Source organism: Trifolium pratense, linkage group LG4, assembly GCF_020283565.1.
Source record: "Trifolium pratense cultivar HEN17-A07 linkage group LG4, ARS_RC_1.1, whole genome shotgun sequence".
In the NCBI taxonomy this organism is placed as follows: domain Eukaryota; kingdom Viridiplantae; phylum Streptophyta; class Magnoliopsida; order Fabales; family Fabaceae; genus Trifolium; species Trifolium pratense.
In genome coordinates, this window is record NC_060062.1 from 48,265,028 (window position 1) to 48,271,027 (window position 6,000).

Genomic DNA, 6,000 nt, shown 5'->3' on the forward strand with positions numbered 1-6,000 from the left:
ATATGTAATAAATTATATGTCAATTTACAAACGAATCACATTTTTAATATTAATAAAATAGAGAGCAAATCTTAGAGAAAAATTGAAGGAGAAAGAAGGGAAAACAAGGAATCAAACATTAAAGACTACTATTTAGACTCAACACGGTTAACCCTAGTCACCATCAAATTGAGGGCAGTAATTGTTTCACGATCTCTCTTCTCCACACAAACAACGTACCATGATAGTACAATTTATATTGTTATTTGATATTATATGTTGTATATCGTATCTATGATTTTTAGAATATTGGTTTTTAACAACACAAAAGGTTTTCTTAATTTGACAATCAAAAGGTTTATTTTTTATTTTTATGACAATAAAAGGTTTATTTTTTTATTAAAGTTAAATGGTGAAAAAAATAAATTAGAACGGCATAAGAGGATATTCCATAACGTAAAAACGTATTATAATTACTAATATTTAATATTAATTCTTGTTTTACTCAAAAATATAGAAACGCTAGAAGGAGGGCTTGAACCTCCGACCTTGTGGTTAACAGCCACACGCTCTAACCAACTGAGCTATTCCAGCAATTATATTAAATAATTATGAAATGTATTGTCAAATTCCTATTGAAGCAATGTTTATTGACATTAATAGTAGAGAATAATAAGTTGCACATTGTACTTAATTATGTATTGTAAATAATTAAAATTATATTTAGAACAATTAATTCGGGACCCACAAATAGTAAATCATAATCAATTTGGAATTACATGTTATTTAACAAACACATTGATTTTCTTTTGTCAATTAGAAAGGCATAATGTAGTTTAACAAACACTGATTATTTTTTTTTTTGTCAATTAGAAAGGCATAATGTAGTAAGATGCTTTCGTCCTATTTATCTCTATTATCTTGTTTTCATACTTTGTTTCATAACACGTTATAAACACGAAACTCTAATCAAATAATAGGTATCATCAATTGAGATATCCGTCTCACTGATAGCGCCACTACGAGAAAAATGTTTTTCTTATTTAGTGAAGCAAGAAAGAAACTAATGTTAAAACAATATATGGAAGGACAAAGATAATCAAAGGCTCCGGAAAAGATAATGTATCGTTATGTGGAGGAACAATTTTATATATTAAAAATGCATCATACTCCTCTAAGTTTCAAAGAAATTGATTGAGTTTCAAGGATATCTGCCTAAGCGGATATCATCTTGAAACAAGAAATGAAGAAGGTATTGATTATTGAATATCTTTGTATCACAAAACGTGATAAAACATCTATATTGGAAAAGTTACCCTCCTTTTCCTCTGATTTGTACTACACTTATATTAGTACATCAGTTGAAACATATGTAATTGTAAACTAGAAGTTTACAAATTATAATAAATTTATTGTTTGGCACAACCGGTTGAGGTTGGATCATTCCAGATTTATAATGATGCGAAAAATAGTTGAAAATTCATGCAGTCATCAATTGAAGAACCAAGAGATTCTCCATTGAAGATATGCAATACTTGCCTTACAATAAAAAATTTATTTGCCGGTGTATTATGCTAGTTTTCTTATTAAAGTTAAATGGTGAAAAAAAATAAATTAGAAATGTATAAAAGGATATTCTACGATGTAAAAAATTATTATTAATTTTTTTTAGCTCAAAAAATAGAGAAACGCTAGAAGGAAGGCTTAAACCTCCGACCTTATGGTTAACAGCCACACGCTCTAACCAACTAAGCTATTCCAGCAATTATATTAACTATTATGTAGTTTATTGTCAAATTAATATTCAAGCATTGTTTATTGACAATTAATAGTAGAGAATTATGAGTATCAATACTATCATCAATGGAGATATCTACCTTGCTAATAGCGCTACTACCCACACAATTCTCAAAGCGAAAAAATGTTTTTCTTATTTAGTGAAGCAAGAAATAATGTTAAAACAATATATAAAAGTACAAAGATAATTGAAGGCTCCAGAAAAAATAATGTATCGTTATGTCGAGAATATGATACAAGAACTAAAATGTATAAGTTTCTATAATATTTGAAAGAAAAAAGAAGAGAAGTAAAAGTAAAAAAAAAAAATACATAATATATGAATAAAAATATAAAATTTATTTGCCCTCACGCAGGATTGAACTACGGACCTTCAGTTTACAAGACTGACGCTCTACCACTGAGCTATAAGGGCAACTTGTAAAAATAGTTGTATTTATAAATTAAATAATTCAATTAATAATTGAGTAATTCTATAAAATTATCATATTAATCTATTATTAAATTTATTGTCAAATTAATATTTGAGCATGTTTTTTGGATGAAATATTTGAGTATTTTTTAACTGACAATGAATAGTAGAGAATAATGAGTTGTATATTGTATTTATTATGAGTAGTGGGAAGCTTGACCATCATATCGGGTTCACCTTTTGTTGAAAAGGAAAAATGATGTAGTCCAATGCATATTTGTGGGAGGAATACGTGCATAATTATTTATGTGAAGTCCTCTTTGTGCATAGAATGAATCATAAATATCTCTCATATGTGTTATTTATCCGTTATGGGCAGTGCAACATATAAGGCGCAATAAACCTGCAAGGAAGATGATTATTCAACTCATGCTCTAAATATGAGGAATATTAATAGACTTAATATAGAATAAATCATTTATCTTATGGGCCTTTAACAGTCTAGAACATTAACAAGAGAGGATTTTGTGATTTACTCATGTGTTTTATTTCTTACTAGAACATTACGATATATTAGGCTTTAAAACTAAATTTTCAAATTTCATGTACTCTCCGGTCGTAATTATAAGAGAAGATTATTTTTTAGATTCATTGAAAGTTTAATGTTTTTAGTCTATATTATAGTCTAGATACATCTAACTTTTAATGTATCTAAAAAGTGAATTTTTTCCCTATAATTAGGACTAGAGGGAGTATAGTATTTGCCACTTTATCGGCTGATAAAAAAAATTGGTAATGTCAAACTAAATACACATTTAACCATCAGTTTTTTTAACAAAAAAAAAATCACATAAGGACACTCAAATAAAATGATAAGAGATCTCTTTCCGTTTAACCATATGTCATAAGTTCGGATTCATTTTAGAATTACAGAACCATGTGAATCAAGCCATGAAAATATAGCAATATTAAATCTCTTGAGAGAGTTTTGCCACTCATTATAGTCCTATCCGACTCGAATAATTAATTTCTACAATTGCACATAAAGATATTCTATTCGTAAAATACAATGTACTAAACTTTTTTTTTTTTATGTGAGGAGTGATAACGAATGATAGCTACTTGCAAAGTGTATACTAAACTAGCCATGTAAATTGTTTGAATGAGAATCACTTCCATGGTTGGTAATGGTAACGAATTTAATAAATGGACAAACTCCGTTCCGCAGGGTATGGAAATCCTATGAACAACTATGTTATTTAGTTAATTGATATTTTCATGATTTCCAACAAAAAATAATCAGATTAAAGGATGATAGTGACTTGACAAGATCATTATGCATGGCCTAACACACATGATTGAATCTTCATGGACTTCCGACATAGACAGTTCTGAAAGAAAACGATTTCAAGTTTAAATCCTTTGTTAATGGCCAAGATTTGAAATGAACAACTCAAAACTATTACTTGCGTTGTTTTTATTTTATTTGTAATTTTTTTTGTTTACAATGATCTAGGGATCGATTCCAGGACATATAACATATTATCCAAATCCTTCACCACTAGACCAAGCCTAGTGACTTATTTTATTTGTAATTTAATGGTTAGAAATTCACTCTCTTGAAGTGAATAAGTGAAGATTATGGGTTCGAATCATTCCCTGTTTCGGAGAGTATTCTTCCCCCACATTGATCTCCGTGGAAATCCATCAACATTTAAAAAATGTCAAATTTCTATTATTTTCTCTGTTTTTATAACAAATTTCTATTATTTTCAATCAAACTAGTTGTTAAAAAAAAATCATAAACCAAATAAAAAAAATTAAGACATTAATTGTGAGTCTTGTGACGATAATAAACATCACATATAAACAAGTTTATACACACATAGTGTGAAAATATAAATAAATATAATATATAAAGACTTGAAAATATAAATAAATAAATATTTTAATAAATTGTTCGAGGAAAGAGTCTCCGGGAGCGAGAGATAAAATCTCGTTCTCATCCACAAATCCTTCTCAAAGGAACTTTCTCCCCATCACCATTTTAGCGGAGAAAAATTATCCACCTTCAGACCCTAAAACAAGCTAATCTCCACTGAAATCTTCCTTTAATGTTAATTTATAAAATGACTGTTTTTTATATTATATTGATGTTATTTACAATTTTTTAACACGTTATTTACAATTTAAATAAAGGATTTATTTTTTTTTTCATATTTTTTGCATTTTATTTATATTAAAATTTATTTTTAACAATCGAGCAGAATCTCTAAATAGTTAACAAACGCTGTGGAGAAGACAAAGATCGCATTATTTCCCATCCCATGCCATATCTTAATGGCATAAATATATGTGACCCCCTTACGTTTCAAACAAGAGGGAAACGACAGCCTAGGGTGGAGTTTATTTGCAATCTTCTACTTCTGTAGCATATATTCTATTCTTTCTACTCTATCACAATCCATTGTGTACTCAATAAGATTACAACTGATTTAAGTTAAAAGTTAAATGAATAGAAAATTCAAATCCTAACAAAACAAAGAAAAATATTAATCGTTAGTTAGTCAGGTGGTGATTGACACCAGAAATAATCTAGAATCAGATTAGACGGTATAGTGAATCAGACATTAGTTGTGAATAAAAAATAAAAAAATTACTTTGCTCATATATATAATAATATTATTATTATTTTATTCGCTCTATGATTTGTGTGGTGGACTAAAATTTGTGCCGTCATTCAAAGTTGGCTTTGTAATATTCTCAAACATATGAATTATTGGTTGAGTTTTGCAATGGAAGAATCGAGAAGGTGATAGGAGTATTTGTTTTAGATTGATTAGGAATTAGGAAGTGATTGTGTACGGCACAACTTGCAAGATTGTGGCTGAAAATGGTGAACGTAGAATTAATCCTTTTCTATAATTCAAGTAGTAACTTGCAATTTGCACGTCATAATCAACATAAGTAATACTATGAAACACAATAATGTGTTAGCAATAGAATATGCTCTGCCATTCAAGGAAATTAAGAGTTGGCAATTGGTTTTTTGCGCGTTGAAATTATGTGATTACTCCTAATTACGAGTATGGGTTGACGTGATTAACCTCACAACTCAATTGATGGGCTCAAATTGCTTTCTTAGAATTTTCTTGGCAGTCTTTGGGTAGTATCAGGGCCGGGGTAGTATCAGGGCCGGCTTTGTAGCCACCGTGCAGGGTCTCAAACATTTAGGAGTCTCTAATTATTTATATCGGTTTATTAAAATTTTTATGTATGTAAAAAATTATAGACTTTCTTACTACTAAAAATATTTTATTGTTTAAAAAAAAATTAATAGACATACTCTTAATTTTATAAGTAATTTGCGGTTGATTGTGAAAAAAGAAGAAATATTACATGAAAGTTTTTTTCCGAAGGAAATGTAAAGTTGATAATGATATTAGATTGAAGATGTATTTTCATGTTATTTACTAAAATATGTCCCTTTTAGATGTTATTTACTATGATGACTATTTTTTATGTTATTTACAATTTAAATAGAGAATGTCTTTTTTAAAAAAATTATAATTTTATTAAAGATTCATTTTTAATTTTTAAACAGGACCTCTAAATACTTGGATCCGACCATGTGTAGTATACATAAGATCATAGGTTCGATCTTTATTAACAACATTGTAAAAAAAAAATTATTTGGTAATATGGATATTTGGTAGTTGGACGACTTTGGAGTAGTAGCTCACAAATTTTGAAAAATTAACAAAAAAATATTTTAATTTCAAATTTTGAAAATTGATAGATCAAATTTTGAG

At 28.2% G+C, this 6,000-nt stretch overlaps 3 non-coding genes across 3 annotated transcripts; all 3 read right to left on the reverse strand.

Moving 5' to 3' along the window:
- Window positions 1-499: 499 nt before the first annotated feature.
- Window positions 500-573, reverse strand: TRNAN-GUU. Its single transcript has one exon. It is a non-coding gene; the product is annotated as a tRNA-Asn (tRNA).
- A 1,095-nt stretch (window positions 574-1,668) lies between these two features.
- On the reverse strand, window positions 1,669-1,742 carry TRNAN-GUU. The gene has a single exon. It is a non-coding gene; the product is annotated as a tRNA-Asn (tRNA).
- Window positions 1,743-2,119: 377 nt separating this feature from the next.
- Window positions 2,120-2,191, reverse strand: TRNAT-UGU. Its single transcript has one exon. It is a non-coding gene; the product is annotated as a tRNA-Thr (tRNA).
- Window positions 2,192-6,000: the final 3,809 nt, after the last annotated feature.